The following is a 22,132-nucleotide window of genomic DNA, read 5'->3' on the forward strand; positions in this document are numbered from 1 at the left end:
TCTAATATCAAATCCTCTCTCTTTAGAAAGACAAAATCAACGATTCATCCAGTGCAAACAGATCTTAATGAGAGGGATAAAGCTTGATCTAATGAGAGAGGAGGAGAAGGATGAGCCATTGACTGTGGTGGAGGAGGTGATGGTATCCACAAACAAGGTGGAGGTTGTATTGATACTTTAGGTTGAATAACTTGAGAAATATCCTTTAGGTTAGATGACTCAACTCTCGAATTGTCATGTCTCCAATTCGAGATCGCGAGCTGAGGATCATGGCAACCATGGCATACTCATGAAGAACTCTCCCCATAAGCATGTAAGATATTTCATCATGATATCATAAAGCAACAGTAGAATAAAATTTAAATAATTTAATGTTCAACTTTAATTCAAAGAAATAAATCAATATTTTACAAATAATCTTGTATCAAATTTTGATAAATTTTAATTTAAAATAAATATCAATGATTACCTCTAATTCGCTTTTCTATATCAAATCCCTGAGTCAAGCTAATCCTTTCATTCTATAAAAAAAAAAATAAAAACTCATAATGAGCTAAACAGTTTAATAAGCAATGTCTACTTTAATTAGATAAATTTAGTAACAATAATTTATTGAAAGTAAGTATGCAAGATGCATCATTCAAAATATATAGCATTAATCAAATAAGATTCATGCAAATTCACTTTAGTTCATAAATCTATTTCTTTCAAAATATCATGTTCATCTCGATAGGCACGAACTAAATCAAAATAACCAGTGCATAACTCTCACTGGTAGGATATCAGATTTTCAGTATTTAATCGCTCTACTAGTGGAGTATCAAAGTACCAGTATTTAACTCCTACTAATGGGGTTCAATATATAATCAAGTTGTGAGTCAAAATCTATCTCAAATCAAAAAATTTTTCATATTCTAATTCAAAAAGTTCATAAACCATGCAATAATGAAATCAACGGAATGATTTATATCAAATTCAATATGTTCGATCATAAATTATTTAATATTTCAAAAAAGAGTATATTCAGTAATTCAAAATACCATGTATCAAATCCATAAATCATGATATCTCAATATAAAAAAAATTAATAATTTATCAATAATTCTAGAAAAAATGAAGCATTACTTACCTCACATGTATTCCAATAAATTCATATAATTTTATAAATTTTTTTAAAATCTTTAATTCATAAATCACATCATAATATCCTATTGCTCAACAGCTTCTTGTCGAGACAACTATACCCCCATACATAATTAAGTTTAATAATCAAAAAAGATATGAATAATCAAGGAAGACATGATGAACGATAGTCACATCCTATGGTCTATATTGATCTGATCATGATAATTTTACTCGATCATGATCAAGCTAGGTGGTTTGAAGTCTTTCTATCAGATCAATTTAAACTCAAGGCTATAGGGCTCAGACTTTTCATCGAGTTCCTAGATCAAGTAAAGAGTGAATATCGAAGGAGAGAGAAATCGATTAAGATGAAACATAATCGATCGGACACCTCGATCGATCCGATAAAAAAAAATTAATCAAATCATAAGTACACTAATATATACATGATCTAATGAAAATTATGGATAATCAAATATGAAATAATTTAATCTAAGCAAAGTGGATGATGGCATGTAGTTCGACGATCGTGAATCGGGACTCTCTTTATTTGAATCAGATCAGATCACTGAAAGAAAATTTTTTCTTGGATCAATCATAGAAAGAGAAAATTTAGAGAGAGAAAATCTTAGAGAGAGAAATTAGAGAGAGAAAGTTGGACTTTATAGAGAGAAAAAGATGAGATTTAGACTTAGAGAGGGAGGAGAAAAGAGAGAGAAACTCTCTCTCTCTCTTTTCTACTTTTTTTTCTCTCTTTTTTTTCTATGGAAAAGCAAAGGATCCACATCCTTTTCCTTTTCCTTTCTTCTTTCATGGAATAAGGGGACACTTGTTCCCCGTTCTTTCTCCACACATAGGACCTCCTACTGGTTGAGGCTATGGTCGATGGTGACTGAGACTACGACGACACATGGGGCGACATCCCACCAGCATGCGATGTGGTTATATGATGCCGAAACAATGATGAAATGGTGGAAGAAAAATATCAAAAAATAGGGCATCTAATTTTTCGATCAAAAACATTGATTATTTGGTCAGAATTCATGAATCAACTATTGAAAATTATATCTTAAAATCAATCATGTGATAATTGAGTTTTTTTTGTATACGAGTTATTGACTAATGAATAAAAGTTATTTTGATATTTTTTCATCACAAAGTTACATCTTCTTTATAGAACTCTTGTATTATGATGAAGTCCTTAGAACTATGTTAGTGAATAATAAAGAGAAGATTTATTATATAGTTCTTAAACATGTTCGTGATTAAATAATACATCATTACAGGACGATGATGTTTATCGAGTAGAGGTCATTGTGTACCATATGAGTTGGTTGTTCTCTTAATCAAGGAGTATGGTGATACTGGTATAGCATACATGTAAGATATAGGAGTACATCATCACTGAAAAAGTGACTCATCTGCTGAGCATTCTGCTGTCAAGAGCTGCTCGCGAAGCATATGGGTATAAGTGTCTCTCAGATCTGAGATCACTATAGTGACTTGCAAGCAACTCACTATGTTTTAGTACCAGACTATTTAGATTTTTAATGCAGTGATGGAAGGCTACTAGATACAGTTAAGAACTTACGAAGTCTATGTGTGGATCAAGAATAGATTGACCCCTTCGGATTATTGGAGTTGATGTATCGCTGTATTTCAATTTAGTAAAATCTTGATCAGCATAATCCATGAGATGAATTTAAAAGATTGAAATATAATGTGAATGAAGCAATCTCGATCGACAGTTAACCTGAGATCATCCTAGAGCATTCAGGGTCAAAGGGATGAATTATGTGGTAACCATGTACATAGATTCTGTAATATTCTTTTACGATAATTCGATCTATCTAGACATTGAAAATTATTGCTAGATGGTATCTTGATTAGTACAGAAATTGATTCCTGTGCTACCGACTTAGTGTTTGAACCTATGGAGTCACGCACACAAGACAGACACCGTAGAAAAGTATTGACCTATGTTTATATATCTAATTTAAAAGTACTTGACTTAATTAAATATATAAGCTAACTTGATTGAGAATTAAATTATGGATCAAACGAGATTGAAGAGTTGATTATGTCTAGCTAGCACTACACATGAGGTTCAGATTCAATCCTAGGGATGAACAGTTTCTGATTTATGATCCATCGAGTGTATGAGAGATTGAATTTAAGTGCTAATTAATTTTAGATTAGATCTAAATTAATTAAACTTAATTAGATTTAAATTCTAAGTTAGACTTGGTGCAAAAATTTTAAAGAGTTTAGGATTGACAGTCTTTTGAAATTATTTCGAACCAGCTTCGAATTGGATTCGAATCGGACCCTTTTTGGATGAGATATTTGGAGTCCTACTTGCACTGAGATTTCCTCCTCCCTTGCACTAACCAACACCTAGCATGGTGTTGGTTGTGAGCATCTCATATGGGTATGGGAATGGGTGCATTGTGGGCATCTTATATGATTCCAATTCTTTATTATGTAGGAGTCCTTCTTTCATGAGTACTGGACTGATTCAAAGTATGTTTGAATTAAGAGTCCTATACTTATTGGGTCATGAGAATCATCTATAAATAGAGAGGATCTTTACTTATGGATGCATAGCAATCAAATAGCAAAATCAGATAGAGAGAAGATAGAAAGAGAGAGAGAGGCATGAGCTTGAGGTGCCCCCTTTCTTCCTTGGCGCCATCTCCTCCTTGCCACCCCTCTTCCCTTGCCATGGGCCTATCCTAGGGCATCCCCTTTGTTGGTGTGAGGTGTCACACCAGCACCTCTCCTCCCTCATTTGACTGAATTGTGAAGGTGATTCAATCGGAGTTCATCCCACTTTCCTACATTGTCTGACGTGCATGCGAAGTAGAGGGTCTGCACTTTTAGGCCTTCACAAAGGTTGATTTCAGATTTTTGAAGATTTAATCTCTAGTTCTACTACTATTCTGATAAAAATTTGATCTTTATTCATTTAGATTTGTAAAAAATTTTTAGATGCAACCTAAATTATCCGAAGAGAAACAGTTTTCCTTCCCTTCAATTGGTATCAGAGCAGACCTTTGATTCATGCATGCATAACTAAATTTTTTTAGATTATTTATATATTATATATAATTAAAATTTTATATTAGATATTAAATCTAATTTAAATCTATTTAAATAAAATTTTTGATCTGATTTTGATTGGATTAGACGATCTTAATCAATGGTTGATTAAGATTATTATAAGTTTGTTATAACAGAATTTTGTTGTTGTTGAATTTTTGATAAAACAACAACATGAATTAAAATTTATTTTAAATTTATTTTAATAAAATTTTAATATTATTTTTTTTAATAAGTAGAACTTATTTCAGATTTGAATTGAATCTATTTTGATGGATATTTAGATCTGAATACTAATGAAATTTAGTACTACATCAAAACCGATTTAACCAAAAATTTAATCCTTATGCATTCATGTTTGCATCTAATTAATTTTTTATATGATATCAAATCTAAAATTGATATTTTATAATTAGCATAAGATATATTTCAGATCTGATATGATGTATATAATGCATCAAATCTAATTAGATTAGATGATGAATATGATTGATAAGATCAAGGACATGTTCATGATATAAATTATTTTATCAAAATTACATATTGATGTGATTACATATAAAATTAGATTTTAGATCTTAGTAGTCTAGTATTCGGATTGATAAGATCACTAGATCATCCGATTATAAGAGATCAAAGAGATTAATCTCTTTTTTATCTATTCGATGGGTTCTCTTATGACGTATAGGGGTGTCATTGTGATCCGATTTTATGAAGAAAAAAAGTGAATAAATTTTTATGAATTATTTTGATCATAAATATGTTTAGATTAGATCTAAAATAATTTATGATTCATTATAATAAGATAAAATTTAGATATAAAATTATTTTAGAATTTGAATAGCATATTACATTAGATGTAATCGATATGGATCTAAAGGTTGTCATAATGCATGTGATGTATGTGTGAAGTTTAGATCATATCTATATATGTTTAATTATTAAATATATTATAAAAATTTATTTTCATGAATTAAAATATATGGTATGCTTCACCTAAAATTCTGGTAGAATAGTTCTACAGATTGAAATATACGTTTCACATACTTAATTTTGAATTAAGCTTTGAATGATCTAGACTTGAGAATTGAAGATCATTAAGATACCACATAAATCGATGGGTAAAGAATTAGCTTGCATCAGATCTTTCTAATGGGTTAGACCTAAGATTAGAAATATATATGGACCAAGTAGAGAAATTGGTTAAATCTAATCAAGTATTAAATTAGATTAGATCAGAATTTCTCTAGATCAACCTCAATAGTTGAAGTTGATCAAGTTCATATTTTTGACCTAATAAATAGACCATGATCATGGCTTCGTGGTTGAGTTCGAATCTTCTGGTGGACCAAATCGAAACTAATTAACCAGTTGGTATCTAAGGTAAGTTTGGCAGATTTGATCAAGTAGTTTTTAATTGGGAGCTACTCATCTAGATGCATCTACGGTGAGTTAATGGCACATCCCTCCCACTGATCTCACTTATCTGGCCAACATGATAGATTATGTTTTGATTAGGTCACTAATCGATTCGTGTAGACCATGCTATCAAGGTTAATCAGTATGACTGATTTAGGTATCTTTAGACCAGCTTGTGTCTAATCCTCTATATGACTTGGTGAAGTCAGTGGGACAATTTACAAATTACAGGTCAACTTCTTCTCTTATTCTCAAGTCAATGAAATCAAATCTTCTAAATTATTAGGTCCATAACATGATACAGTTATAGGATAACTTGTTCATAATCTTCATTAAGGTACGTGATAATGAGTCCAATATTTCAAATAGGCATTGAAGGTGCCACACGCCTAGTATCTATTACGTATTAGAATTATCATTCATCATATGACCATCCTATTGTACCTTCAAATTAATGCTCAGACTGGCCGAGCCACACTCAGATCTGGACATCCATTTGTTGGATACACTTGATGTTGTTATGTTAATGATTGGATCTAACTAAGATTTTCGATGGAGGTGCCACACACCTACTGAAAGAATATCTGGGACAAAATCTAATTACTAGAAGTTGTTTGGAGAAATAATTGGTTATGAACCTACCCATGGATGCACTAGGGTTGACTGAGCCATGCTCGGACTTGAATGCAGTCTGTGTGGATTCTAGTACCCGCTAAAAAATTAATGTAATTCCTTGAGTTAAAGGTAAAGGCTACCAATTCATAAAAATAGTGGGAGAACCTTTAGACTAAAGTCCATATCTTTAGGATTAAAAAATAATTCATATACTAATAGGCTTATATTTTTTCTTTCAGTTATGTCCAACACACTATCCCTCCATTCATTGTTGGACAGTGACAAGCTCAGCGGATCCAACTTCGCTAGCTAGTATCGAAAGTTAAAATCTTGAAGCATGAGAGGATTTTATATGTCCTTACGGATGAGGTATCTGAAGAACCTGTTGCCAACGCTCCTCGTACCGTGTGAGATACTTATATGAAGTGGCTTAATGATCAAACAACTGTGCATTGTGTGATGAGGGCAGCTATGAATGATGAACTTAACCGTAAGTTCGAAGATGTGTAGCCAGATGAAATCATTCAAATGTTGAATGAGTCTTTCGGCACCCCTGAGGATATAGAGAGACACAAAACCTCTTGCGCAATGTTCAATTTCCATATGCGAGAGGAGGCTTCAGTCATCGATCATGTACTATACATGATTGAGCAGATTGAATGCCTTAGCAAACTTGCATTTTCATTGCATGAACAGTCAGGCAAGGATGCTATTCTCAATTCGCTACCGAAATCTTACTTATCCCTTCTCAGTCATTACAGAATAACGAAGCCTGCAGTGAACTATTATGATTTGTTAGGATTTCTGTAGACTTTTAAGAAGGACCACCAACTCCAAAAAGAACCGATGAATTTAGTTAAAGGTTTATCTGCAGGCCATCGATCCTCTAGGAGAGAAACGAAGAAGAAGGTGCAGAAATTCTGAGCCGTCAATCCTAAGCAGAGCAAAATGTCAAAAGTTGACCAGAGCCAGGCAGAATACTTCTTTTGTAAGAAACTAGATCATTGGAAGAGAAATTGTCCTGCTTATATAACCATCTTTTATCCGAACAGGTCTAAAAATAAGAGAAAGAAGCAAACGATTGCTTCACAAAGTACTTATATGATAACTCTTTGTAATTTCTCTATTTGTGATACTACTATCTGGGTATTGGATACTGGAGTTCAATTAATATATACAATTCGTTGCAGGGATTGCAGGTAAGTAGGAAGTTTCGACAGAGCGAGCGGTTCCTTAATGTTGGAGATGAAAGTCTGGTTCCAGTTCTGATCTTAGGAACTTTACAGCTTGTCCTCGAGTCTAGTAATGTCATATTTGATGATTGTCATTATTGTCCTTCTTTTTTTATGAATATCATCTCTGTAAGCCTTTTGACCAAACTTGGTTTCAAGCAGGGTTTGCCATACTGGGCCGAACCACCCGATATGGGGCGTGTCGAACCGTCCTGACGGAGAATCGAGATGGTTCTGACATGCAAAATGATACATGCCATTTTCGAAAAGAAAAAGAGAGGAAGAGAGAGAAATAGAGAGAGAGAGGGAGGGAGGAAGAAAAAGAAAAAAGGGGATCCACCGGAGGGGCCGCCAGAGGCCCTCCGATGGGCAACGGTGGTCGTCGAGCGACGGAACGGCCTCCTGCGGCTCCGTGCAGGGAATAGGGGTGGATCGCCCCTATTTTTTGTTTTTTTTTTTAAAAGTTTTTTCAAAACAAAGTCGGCAAGTGGTTTGCCGACTTCACTTAATTAAGTCAGCAAACCACTTACCGACTTCATTTTGAAAAAGCTTTTTAAAAAAAAAATTCGAGAAACAGGGGTGGATCGCCCATGTTCCCCGTGCGGAGTCGTGGGAGGCCGTTCCGCCGCCCGACGGCCATGGCTGTCTGTCGGAGGGCCTCCGGCGGCCCCTCCGATGGATCCCCTTCCTTCTTTTTCTTTCTCCCTATTGGAGCATGATCCCGGCTCCTCCCACGGACCTTGGGTGCAGCGGAACCAGCAACGAACAAATTTGGAGACTTCTGGACTCGATTGAAGGCCCTTGACGAAATCAGCCTAGTTGCTGTCTTCTTCGTCAACCTTTTGTTCCAGATGAAGAATGCCTCTGAAATCACCTCTAAAAAATCTAAGATCTGGTACCCAACCAGATCAGACCTGGACCGAGGTCTTCTAATTTGTAGATCTTGAATCGGGATGTTCTAGATAGGAAAGAAGGTAGATGGAGATAGACCTTGCAGATCTGTCCTGCTGCAGCCTTTCCTGTAGATCTGTTGATGGAGATCTCACCCACACCTCAAACGACCTCAGATCAACTCCAGATCAGAGAGGAACTTGTACCAACCTCTTCTTAAGAGATTCTAGGTCCTGGACCTAATGTTTGGGCGGCTGCAAGAGAGGGAGAGAAGAAATGGCTGGCAGCACAAAGGAGGGAGTGGTTTAGCCTCTTCCTCTAAGTATATTCTATGTTGAACTATAGAAGGGCTTATTCCTTTGATATCTGCTATGGTCCAACCTATTGCCTCTTGATTTGCTTTTAGAACTGACAATAACTCCTCCTCTTGCTTGGGATCTAGGTCTGATGCAATAATTACAGGCAAAGTTTCTTTGGGTCCTAGATATGCATACTTGAGATGTTCTGGGAGGGGCTTCAGTTCTAAAATGGGTGCTTCCTCTATCGATGGTTTAGGTGATGAGTTCACCATCTCAATGATTGGTTCAGTAGGAAGTGTCGATTCCTGATTAATCTGATTTTCTTTAAGTATTTCATTGACATCCTCAGACTCATTAATTAACCAGGGGTTAGACTCTAGGTCGACTTCATCATCACTAATGTCAATGGATTCATAAATACCATCTTGGACTACATTGACATCAGCATGAGAAGAGGATTCCTGTTCTAAGTTAAAAACATTAAGCTCAATGGTCATATTCCCAAAGGATAACTTCATTAGACCATTTCGACAATTGATTTCAGCATTGGCCGTAGCTAAGAATGGTCTTCCTAAAATGACAGGTATATGTCCTTTAGGATTCGCAACTGGCTCAGTCTCTAAAACAATAAAATCTACAGGAAAAATAAAATTTTCAATCTTTATCAGAACATCCTCGACCATTCCCTTAGGGATCCTGAGAGATCTATCGGCTAACTGTAATGTGATCCCAGTAGGTTGAAGTTTTTCTAATCCTAGTTGTTCATACACCGAATATGGAAGGATATTCACACTAGCTCCTAGATCTAGCAAGGCCTTTTTTATATTGGTTTCTCCAATAACACAAGAAATTGTTGGAGCTCCAGGGTCCTTATATTTAATTGGCACATGGCTAGATAGGTATGAACTGACACTTGCAGCCAAAAATGCTTTCTTTGGTACATTAGTGGTCCTTTTCCTAGTGCAGAGATCTTTTAAAAATTTGGCATAAGTTGGAACCTGATGGATTATATCTAAAAGAGGAATATTAACTTGGACTTGTTTAAATACCTCTAAAATTTTATCTAAATGTTCAGATTTATTGGATTTCAGTCTGTTTGGAAAAGGAGCTCTAGGACTTTTAAGTACTGGACTAGGTGAATTTTCAGTTTCTGGTGCTTGAGGTTGAAAGGTAGTAGTTTTAGAAGGTGACTCGGCAGATGAGTCATCTATATCATCAAGTGCAACTACCTTATTGTCTATTTGTTTTCCTGATCTTAAGGTATGAATGGCATTTACACCATTAACTTGGTTTCCTTGTTGGGGTCGTGGACCATTTTGGTTCCTAGGATTTGGCTCATGTTGGCTAGGTAACCTACCATGTTCTCGTTCACTAATGGTCGAAGCCAGCTGACTTACTTGCATTTCCAAACGGGCTATAGCTTGGGTGTTATTATTTATGAGTTGACCCGTAGTTTGCATAAAGCTGGTATGTGTTTTCATCATGGCTTCTAGGCTTTTCTCTAAAGAGGTAATTTTTTTGTCATTATCATGGAAGCCTGGCGGGTTGTTCATCACTGGGTTGGACCTTAGATTTTGCTGATTGAAATTTGGATTACCTACATTAGGATTCTGGGACCATGAGAAATTCGGGTGATTCCTCCAACCTGGGTTATATGTGGGTGCATAAGGATTGTTCAATGGTCCTTGATAGGTGGCATTCACCTGTGCACACTCATTCGAGTAGGAACATTCTTCTAAGACATGGTTTGGTGCATTGCACCCTTTACACATGGGTGCAGATATTTGATTTACATTGGCTGGTCTCTGTAATTCTAAAGCTTCCAATCTACGTGTTAAGGTTGCAATCTTGGCCTCTGATGCTAAGGTTGGTTGAATTTGATGCATTCCTCCTCTTGAAGGTGTAGCTTTATCAGGTTCCCTAGTTGTTTCCCACTGTAAATTTTTCTCGGCTAGGTCTTCTAAGAATTGCCAAGCTTCAGTAGTTTCTTTGTCCATAAATTGACCTTGGCACATGGACTCTAGCATGGTTCTTGAGTTTGAATCTAACCCCTCATAGATGATCTGGCATAGTCTCCAAGTTTCTATTCCATGGTGTGGGCATTGGGTCAAAAGATTCTTGAAACGATCAAAGTACTTCCAAAATGATTCACCAGCTAGTTGGTAAAATTGATTTATTTCATTCCTAATCCTAGCTGTTTTATGATGGGGGAAATACTTTTTTAAAAATGTTCTCACAAAGCCCTCCCAGGTAGTGACAGAATAGTTTGGCAGACTATAAAGCCACTTCTTAGCATTGTCCTTAAGGGCAAAGTTGATTAATCTAAGTTTGACCTCATCCTCTGTTAATTGCAGTTTCATGGTTGCACATACCTCCTCAAATTCTCTAATAAATATATAAGCATCCTCTAATCCTGTGAATTTTGGAAGCATATTTATGATTTGAGGTTTGATTTCAAAATTGTTAGCTGTGGGTTGTGGCAACCTGATACAAGATGGTTGGATGGAGCCAACTGAATAACACAAATCCTTAAGGGTCATGGGTTGGATTGGTTCAGCCATTGGAACAACAGGAATTGACTCAATTCTAACTAGACGACCCGACACTCTTCTCCACACACGAAGTGTACGGTTCTCGATGTTTATACAATTTTTTTTTTTTTAATAAAATTTTTTATGTATAAGGAAAAGAAAGAAAAGAGAAAAAGTTCTAAAGAGAAGATCCTAAGGAGTCCTAAATCTAAAGAAAAGTAACCAAATTAATTTAAATTTTAATTTTTTTTTTTTTTTTTTCAAACAAGTGAATCAATAAATTAAACTCAATCTATCCTAGGGTTAACCTAAATCTAGACAGCTCCTAACTGTTCCAAGATGACCCTTCAAACCTTCCAAGTGGAGATTGATCAACTAGTTAGCCAGGTAAGTATAAGAGGTGGGAGGTTCACTCATCGTTGCCTTTCTAGACACCAAACGAGTTGGCCAGGCCAGCAACTGAACCAATTTAACAAACCACCCTCAGGGACTTGCCTAGACACCAACTAATCAAACAACTCAAACTTGGTAGAACTCTTAGGGTTCCTTGTCCTATTGAGCTCGAATTCCTTAAGGTTGACGTCTAATTGATTTTAAGATTAAAAGTCTAGGTAATGCAATATGATGGAGATGGTTTTTGGGCTAAGGAAGGGTAATGAAATCCCCACCTTATCTTGTTAATGGGTTGATGCCCTTAGATTAATTATGAAAATGCAAATACAAATAAACAAGATGACCAAGAATGTAAAAGATTTTAATTTAGAATTTTTTTTTTATTTTGATATTTTACTTCACGATTATGAAATGTCTTTTGTTTTGTTTTATATTTTTTTTTTTTTGTGATTAAGTAAATTCAAATGATTAGGTCTAAAAGCAAAAGTAATTAACTAAAAATAATAAAAGAGAAATTAGAAGCGTACCTGAGTTTTCCAGCAATCACCAACTAAATATAGAAACCTAAAGAAAAAAGAAAGAGAGTTATAACGCACGAAGAACAAATATTTGAAAACAATTTAAAACGCCAAATCCCCGGCAACGGCGCCAAAAACTTGATGTGCAAATCTTAAAATTTATAAATAAAACCGCAAGCGCACGGTGTGCAGAGTAGCACGACCAGCGAGTACGGGTCGATCCCACAGAGACTTGGTTTTAAAAATGATTTTCAAATCTATGCTCAAGCGAGCTTTAACAAAAATCGAAAGTCGAAAGTTGTTTGCTAAAGACAATAAGACTAAGGATCTAGGGTTTTTGAATCCACTAGATCTAGATTAGAGAATTCTACCTAGAATTTTTCTTAATGATCCTAACGACTACTCCTCTTGTCTTTCCCAAGCATAGATTATGAAGGGACTAAGGCCCAACGATAACCCATCAAGATTCTTTACAGGGGAGTAATAACTAGGATCCCTTAGGGTTTTCTCCTCCTATGCACTGAATCAAGCATGAACTATGAAGGGACTCTGACCCAACTGTAGTTCATCAAAAATTCTTGGCAAAAGAGGAAGAAAAAGAAATCCTAAGAAAAAGAAAGAACCCTATGTAAAATCCCTACTCATGATCTAGCTTCATCGCAAACCCTAGAAGGGATGCTTAGCTAGACATGATCTAAATCTACTTGCAAAATTTAAATACAGAAAAATAAACTACCCTAATTTCATAAATTAAACTATCCTAATTGCATAAATTTAAACTGCATAATTTAAACTAACCTAATTGCATAAAATTAAATTGCATAAATTAAACTATCCTAATTGCAAGAAAAATAAATTGCATAATGTAAAGAGATGAAATTGCATAAAAATAAGATTTTATATATAAAAAAAATTTATTACAAAAACTTCAAAGCTCGAGGCTTGAAAAGAGAGCTAAAAACCCCACTATCAAGGGTTACAAGCTTGATCGGAAGGAAGAATACATAAAACAAGGGCCTTTGGGGGCTTTTTATAGGCATTTGGGGGTTATAAGGTTTTCAAAACTTCCGATGTGGGACTAAGAGGTTTTAGGGGGTTTATGGTGCGCCGATGGGTCCATGGTCCATGCGCCTGTTGCTGTGGACCAGGCGGCTAACCAGATCACCAAATCAGTTGATTTTTTGACCAATTTTGATCTGATTTGACTCAGGTTTGACCCAATTGAGTTTTTTTCTTCATTCTTCAATTCCTGGGTCAATTTAACTCCGTTTTGCATAAAATTTGCGCCGTTGGAATCCTCTTTCCTTGTTCTTTCTATTGATGATCTCTTCTTCTGCAAAATATAATAACAAATATCAATTTCTTAATAAAGTTAGATAATTTAGATATTAATTGATACTTTTTATGTCAATTTGTGACATAAATCACTATACAATGCATGTATATATAAACACAGGGTCAAGTGACCCAAACCCAAAACTCCCTTGACCAACTCTATGGGAGATTAGGTTCACCCAAGCCCATGTACACCTATGACTCGACCTAATCTCACCTATCCTGGGCCTAGACCTGGCCCATAAAGAGTTGGTCCCTTGAGGCCCACATAATCTAGACCTCAATAACCCGAAAGGCCCACAGCCTTTCAACCTAGGGCCTAACTAGCCCTAGAGCCTCCATGAAGCCCTCATGAATGATGGACCTTGGCCTTAGCCTTGGTCTCCTGGGCCTTGGGCACACCACCTGGATCACAACAATCTCCACCTTGGTGTCCTAAGGTCTCAACCAGCTCCACTCTGTCCATCAGCCGAATCAGCTTAACACATCTCTGAAAGCTGTCCTGTGGAAGTACCTTCGTAAGTGCATCAGCTGGGTTCTCCTTGGTGTGTACCTTTACCAGCTCCACCTCGCCATCCTTCATAAGCTCCCTGATCCGATGATATCGAATGTCGATGTGCTTTGTCCTTGCATGATAGACTGAGTTCTGTGCTAATAGAAGTGCACTCTGGCTGTCACAGTGCACTCTAATGGCCTCCTGAGTAAGGCCCATCTCCGTCAACAAACTCTTCAGCCAAATTGCCTCCTTAGCTGCTTTTGTTAGCCCGATGTACTCCACCTCTGTAGTGGATAGGGCCGTGATAGGCTGCAGACTCGATCTCCAAGAAATAGGACCTCCATACAGGCTAAAGATGAAGCCTATCGTAGACCTTCGGGTATCCATATCTCCATCAAAGTCTGCATCTACATAATCGCCAATCAGCCCCTGAGCCTCCCTGGACATGTCAGAGTATCCCACTATACCTCCTCATTGTCTGTAGCAGATGCCAACTTCAACTGATTCCGCTAGGTATCTGAATATCCACTTCAGAGCTCTCCAGTGCTCCCTGCCAGGCTGCACCATGAACCTGCTAACCTGACTCACTGCATGAGTGATGTCTGGCCTACAATAGACCATCGCATACATCAAGCTCCCAACTCCTGAAGTATAAGGAACCGTCTCCATCTCCTGAGCCTCCACCTCAGTCTGTGGTGCCATGGTCTTCGAGAGTCTGAAGTGACCGACAAGTGGCAGCTCCGTCGGCTTTGCTCCCTTCATCCCGAACCTCTCTAAGACCTTTTGTATGTAGCTCCCCTAAAATAGATGCAGCACCCTCCGAGCTCGATCTCTGAAAATCTCCATGCCTAGGATCTTCCTTGCAGGGCCCAAATCCTTCATCTCAAACTCTCGAGATAAAGATGCCTTCAGATCCTGCACAACCTTCCTACTCTTACATGCTATAAGCATGTCATCCACATACAAGAGTAGGAACACCCTAGAACCATCCTCAAGAGATTGAACATAAACACAGGGATCAAACTCGCACCTAGAAAGTCCAATGCTGTGCATATAGGAGTCGAACCGCTTGTACCATTGCCTCGACGACTGCTTCAGCCCGTACAGCGACTTCTGCAACAAACAAACCTTTCCCTCTGATCTTGGATCCCTAAAACTAGGTGGCTACTCCATGTAAATCCTCTCCTCCAAATGCCCATGGAGGAATGCCGTCTTGATATCCATCTGCTCCAGCTCTAAATCCTGAGCTGCTACAACGCTCAGCAATACTCTGATGGAAGTATGTCTGACGATGGGAGAGAAGACCTCGCTGAAGTCGATGCCTTCCTTCTGGGAGTATCCCTTGGCCACTAACCTCACCTTGAATCTAATACCTCCCTACTCTGAAGGCCCTTCCTTGCTACTGTAGACCCATTTGCAGCCAATGGACCTCTTCCCCTGTGGCAACTGCACCAATCGCCACGTCTGGTTCTGGTGGAGAGACTGTATCTCCTCGGACATCGCCTGGACCTACCGCTCTCTGTCCTGGCTCTCAATAGCCTCCTGATACATATATGGGTCTCCATTCGCTGTCACCAGGGCATATGATAGCATCTCCTTGAAGCTATATCGGTCCGGTTGCCTGATGGTCCTCTTGGGCTTGTGTAGGGCAACACCGATATCAGTCCTCGATCCAGCTCGCTCCTGCTGGACCTCTCCACCTCAATCATCCATCTGAGTCCTCTCCACCTGTGGAGACACCTTAGGTAGGTGCTCCATCTGAATGTCATATCCTCCAGTAGTACCTGCAAGAGGCAAAATCAAAGAGGTAAGCTGTCCAGCAGCACCCTACTGGACCTCCTCCTGCTCCTACTGCTCCTCCATGCCTTCTCACCTCCGTAAGACTGACTCCTCATCAAAAGTCACATCCCAACTAATGATGACCTTCTTTTTCAAGGGATCCCACAGCCTGTATCCCTTGACTCCTCGCGGATAGCCTAGAAACACCGTCTTGCATGATCTGGCGTCTAGCTTGCTCCGCTTACCAGCTCCAATGTGCACATAGGCCGTGCATCCAAATACCCATAGATGGTCCAGCCCAACTATCCTCCCAGACCACACCTCCTCTGAAAGCCTGCCATCCAAGCTGGTGTGAGGTGACCGATTGACCAAATAACCCACTGCGTCAACTATGTAAACCCAGAACTCCTTTGGAAGCCCTGCCTGCAGCCTCATGCATCGTGCCTTTTTCAGAAGTATTCTATTCATCCTCTCGGCCACCCCATTCTGCTGTGGAGTCCCCTTAACTGAGAAATGTCTCCTGATCCCACACTCCTCACAGTAATCCTGGAACTCTCTACTGGTGTACTTTCCACCATTGTCTGACCTCAAACACTTCACGCTCCTCCCCTGCTCCTTCTCCACCTCAGCTCTCCAGATCTTGAACTTGGTGAAGACCTCAGACTTCTCTCTCATGAAGTAAATCCAGAGTTTCCTTGAGAAATCATCAATCAGGGTCATGAAGTATCTGGCCCCATTCCTAGCTGAAACTGGGGCTGGTCCCCATACATCCGTGTGTACTAACTCCAGAGGGGCTGCACTGCGGGTTGTACTGATGTTGAACTGAACTCTCCTCTGTTTTTCCATCTGACAAGGCTCACAGATCTCTCCTATAGTACCATCCTCCAAATCAGAGATGAGTCATCTCCTGCTCAACTCCCTCAGCCCCTTGTCACCTATGTGGCCTAGGCGGTAGTGCCACATCCTGTAAGCCCCCTGCTGGTCCTGTACTGCAGCTGTGCATCAGACTCTCTGGTCACCACAGATCCCTCCATGCGATAGAGGTTATTGTCCAACCTCCTGCCTCTCATCACCACCATAGCTCTATTGGAGATGTTCAGTACTCCGCTTCTAGCCCTACCGCTGAAGCTATATCCACTGCGCTCCAAGTAGCCTAGTGACATCAGATTCTTTTTCAGCTCCAGGACGTGCTTTATATTTGTCAATGTCCTCACAATCCCATCAAACATCCTCACCCTGACTGTCCCTATCCCAGCCATCTTGCAAGGATGATTGTCGCCTAGAGTCACTGATCCCTCATCTGTCTTGGTGTACGTCGCAAACCAAGACCTGTGTGGTGTGTAGTGATGTGAGCACGCAGAGTCTAGTGTCCACTCCTCTGTGTAATGCCTGTGACCATTTGATACCATAAGTAGATCATCCTCCACCTGTTGCCCAGCAACTGCACTCACTGATTCTGAGCCACTTCTTTCTCCCTTCTTGCTTTTCCATAGTGGACATTCTCGCTTGAAGTGCCCAAACTCGTTGCACTTGAAGCATTTCATCTCTTTCTTTTCCTTCCTGGACTTGGACCGCCCCCTGGACTTGCTTCTGCCTCTGCCTCTACCTGTCCTCTCCCCTACTGCCAAACCCTCCTGGGGAGCCCGATCTCTGGTCAACTTTTTTCTTTGCTCATTAGACCTCAGCACCGAGACCATATCCTCATATTCCAGAGTCTCCTTGCCGTAGAGCAGTGTAGTCTCCAAAGAGTCATATGATCCTGACAGTGAACACAAAAGCAACAGGGACTTGTCCTCCTCATCCAGCTTCACCTCGATATTCATCAACTCCGTGCACAACTGGTCGAACCTCTGAATGTGGCCAATCACATCAGATCCCTCCTGCATCCGAAGACTGTACAACCTCTTCTTCAGCATCAGCTTGTTGCACATATTTTTTCCCATATACATGGTGTGCAACTTCGACCAAAGGCCCTTCGGGGTCTTTTCTTCCAGCACCGAATACAATGCCGCATCCACCAAATATCCTCTGATCACCGAGCATGCTTTCTTCTCCAACGATGCCCACTGTCTATCTGTCATTCCCTCAGACTTCTCATCCAAAGTCTGATCCAGATCTGCTTGCACCAGAAGATCCTCCACCTGGATTTTTCACATGGAAAAATTCTCCTTGCCATCAAACTTCTCGAATTTGACCTTCATATTGCTGCCCATAATTGGATCCAAGCCAAACAAGCAATATAAAATCAAGAAGTGTAGAACATACCTTGATGGTACCTTGCTAAAAATTTTCAGCACTTGGGATCTTCAACTTCTCACGCTTAGAACCACTTCCTCACCATCGTGGCTCTGATACCAACTATTGGAGCATGATCCTGGCTCCTCCCATGGACCTTGGGTGTAGCAGAACCAGCAACAAACAAATCTGGAGACTTCTGGACTCGATTGAAGGCCCTTGACGAAATCAGCTTGGTTGCTGTCTTCTTCGTCAGCCTTTTGTTCCAGATGAAGAACACCTCTGAAATCACCTCTAAAAAATCCAAGATCTGGTACCCAACCAGATCAGACCTGGACTGAGATCTTTCAATTTGTAGATCTCAAATCGAGGTATTCTAGATAGGGAAGAAGGTAGATGGAGATAGACCTTGCAGATCTGTCCTGCTGCAGCCTTTCCTGTAGATCTGTTGATGGAGATCTCACCTGCGCCTCAAACGACCTTAGATCAACTCCAGATCTGAGAGAAACTTGTACCAACCTCTTCTCAAGAGATTTCAGATCCTAGCCTGATGTTTGGATGGCTGCAAGAGAGGGAGAGAAGAAATGGTTGGCGGCACAAAGGGGGGAGGGGCTAGCGCCTCCCTTGCTTTCCTGGCTTTTTGGGACCTGGCGGCAAGAAACCCTAGGGTTTCTTGCTCTTGGGGTGTGGAGAATTACTGGAGAGAGAGAGAGAAGAGAGAGAGAGAGACTTGGGAGAAAGAGTCTTGTATTCTTTGGCTTAATCAAACATATACAATACATGTATATATAAACACAGGGTCAAGTGACCCAAACCCAAAACTCCCTTGACCAACTCTATGGGAGATTAGGTTAACCCAAGCCCATGTACACCCATGACTCAACCTAATTTCACCTATCCTGGGTCCAGACCTGGCCCATAAAGAGTTGGTCCCTTGAGGCCCACATAACCTAGACCTCAATAATCCGAAAGGCCCACAGCCTTTCAACCTAGGGCCCAACTAGCCCTAGAGCCTCCATGAAGCCCTCATGAATGATGGACCTTAGCCTTAGCCTTGGTCCCCTGGGCCTTGGGCACACCACCTGAATCATAACACTCCCTCCCTCTCTCTCTCTATTTCTCTATTTTTCTTTTCTAGTTTCCTTCGTCGGTTCGCCTTGGTTCGGAACGGAACGGGGCCGTGCCGTATCATACTGCCGGTCGGTCGATCCGACCACCGATACCGGTACAAAAAATTTTGATTTCAAGTTTATAATAAAAGATAATTTTTGTGATATCATTACGAATGATACTACAATTTGTATGGACAATTAAAATATGGCATATACATAATATAATATTTTGTTAGTGTAACGTAAACAGTCAGTAAACATCATAAATTAGATAATGTTAGTGAATCCTACCTTTGGCATTGTAGGCTTGATCATGTAAACAAGAGTAGGATTGGCAGGTTGATCAAGAAATGTATCCTTGAAATAGATGATTGTGAATCGTTGCCCACCTATGAATTCTGTCTACTTGGTAAGATGACTAAGTCACCTTTTAAGAGAAAAGGTGAAAGAGCTATCAATGTCCTAGGTCTAATATATACTGATGTATGCGGACTTATGAACACAAGTGCTAGAGAAGAATACTACTACTTTATTATGTTTACAGATGATCTATCGAGGTATAGGTATGTCTATCTTATAAAGCATAAGTCAGAATCATTTGAAATATTCAAATGATTCCGTACTGAAGTAGAGAAACAGACTGAAAAGAGTATTAAGATCTTTCGATCAGACCACAGAGGTGAATACTTTATCAGTGATTTTCTAACATATCTAAAAGAGAATGAGATTCTCTGACAGTGGATCTCTCCTAGAACACCACAACATAATGGGGTGTCTGAAAAGAGGAATCAACATTGTTAGAGATGATCCGATCTATGATAGGCTTTGCGAGTCTGTCAATCTCTTTTTAAAGATATGCTTTAGAAACTATCTGCTATATTCTAAATAAGATGTCGAGCAAGTCTATCAATAAAACTCCGTATGAGATATAGACTGGGCGTAAGTCGGTGCTCTCACACCTTAAGATCTGGAGGTATCCAGCTTATGTCGAGCATTTAAAGATAGATAAGTTTGAACCTAAGTCTGATAGATACTTGTTTGTAGGATATCCAAAGAAAACTAAAGGATACTACTTCTATCTCGTTATAGGGCAAAAGGTGTTTGTTAGCAGTAGGACAGTCTTTTTGGAAAAGGAGTTCCTTGGAGAAAGAGCTAATGCCTATAAAATTAAATCTGATGAAGTTTAAGAGGTGGAAGGATCGTCACATATAGAATTGAATTTGATTGGAGAATTAAATTTGGAGCCAATAGAGGCACCATTAAGGAGATCCGATAGAGTACCGTGTCAGTCAGACAGATACTATGGATTCTTGATCCAGGATGGTGATCCCATCGAACTTGATGAGAATGATGAGAATCCAATCACCTATATGGAAGCTATGCAAAGGCTCGATTCCTAAAAATGGCTTGGGACTATGAAGTCCGAGATGGAGTTCATAGAGATCAATGATGTATGGACACTAGTTGATCCATCCGAAGGGATAAAACTCATAGCGTGTAAATAGATTTTCAAGAGAAAAAGAGGAGCAGATGAGAAAATAGAGATCTATAAAGTTCGTCTATTTGTTAAGAGTTATGTCAGCACTGTGATATTGACTATGACGAGACGTTCTCTCCTGTAGCAATGCTCAAGTCCATCTAGATTATGCTTGCTATCGTTACATACTTAGATTATGAGATCTGATAAATGGATGTCAAAATTATTTTTTTTAATAGAGAGCTGAAAGAAGAGGTGTATATGATACAGTCTGAAGGATTCACATCCATAGATAAGTTAAAAGTGTACAAGCTGAATAGGTTTATTTATAGACTTAAGTAGGCTTCTAGGAGTTGGAACATGCATTTTGATAAGGTGATCAAAATGTATGGCTTCATTAGGAATAGAAAAGAGCCTTGTATCTATAAGTGGACTATCTATTTTGTAGTTATCTTCCTTGTACTGTATGTGGATGACATACTATTACTTGAAAATGATATCTCAGCTTTACAGAGTGTGAAGCTGTGGTTATCATCAAGTTCTCTATGAAGGACTTAAAAAAGCATCCTACATCCTAGGGATAAAGATCTATAGAGATAAATCTAGAAGGTTGCTTGCATTATCCCAATCCACGGACATCGATACCATGTTGAAGTAGTTCAATATGGATAATTTCAAGAGAGGCTATCTTCTGATAGGCCATAGAATTATTCTTTTCAAGAAAGATTATCCGACAACTCCTGAGGAGAGAGAGCGTATGAGTAGAATACCATATGCTTCGACAGTGAGATCTATCATATACGTTATGATGTATACGAGGCCGGATGTGGCCTATTCACTAGAGATAGTGAGTAGGTACTAGTCTGATCCAGATGAAAAGTATTAAAAGATTGTGAAGACAATTCTTAAGTATTTAAGAAATACTAAAGACCAATGGCTTATCTATAGAGACACTAATCTGAAACTTGTGGGATATACTAATTTCAATTTTCATCAGATTGTGATGATAGCAAAAGCATGTTGGGCTACGTATTTACTTTGAATGGAGGAGCTATTTACTAGAAGAGTTTCAAGCAACATACTGTGGCCGATTCTGTATACAAAGCAGAATACAATGCTGCATCGGATGCTACAAAGGAGGTGGTGTGGTTGCAAAAATTCATCACCAAGTTGGGAGTTACATCTTCTATTGATGGCCTTATCCTACTATACTGTGACAGCTCCAGTGTCATAGCTCAGATGAAAGAATCAAAATCACATCATCGCACCAAGTATGTTCTGCGCTGCTATCATCTGGTGCAAGAGATCATGAACCGAGATGATATCGAGCTTCAGAAGATCGACGAAAAGGAGAACCTAACTGATCCCTTCATTAAAGCTCTCGAAATTAAAAAGTTTGATGACTTCAAATGGAAGATGGATATAAGATATTGCCCGATTGGCTTTGATCCAAGTGGGAGTTATTGAAAATTATATTTTAAAATCAATCATGTGACAATTGAGTTTCTCTTTGTATATGAGTTATTGACAATGAATAAAAGTTATTCTGATATTTTTTTTATCATAAAGTTAC

General features: G+C 38.9%; 1 non-coding gene across 1 annotated transcript; it reads left to right on the plus strand.

The window, feature by feature from the left end:
• The first annotated feature begins 10,768 nt into the window (after positions 1 to 10,768).
• LOC140856760 (small nucleolar RNA R71) lies at positions 10,769 to 10,875 on the plus strand. Its single transcript, XR_012140363.1, has one exon. It is a non-coding gene; the product is annotated as a small nucleolar RNA R71 (small nucleolar RNA).
• The last annotated feature ends 11,257 nt before the right edge of the window (positions 10,876 to 22,132 follow it).

This window comes from Elaeis guineensis, chromosome 3 (assembly GCF_000442705.2).
Source record: "Elaeis guineensis isolate ETL-2024a chromosome 3, EG11, whole genome shotgun sequence".
Lineage (NCBI taxonomy): Eukaryota > Viridiplantae > Streptophyta > Magnoliopsida > Arecales > Arecaceae > Elaeis > Elaeis guineensis.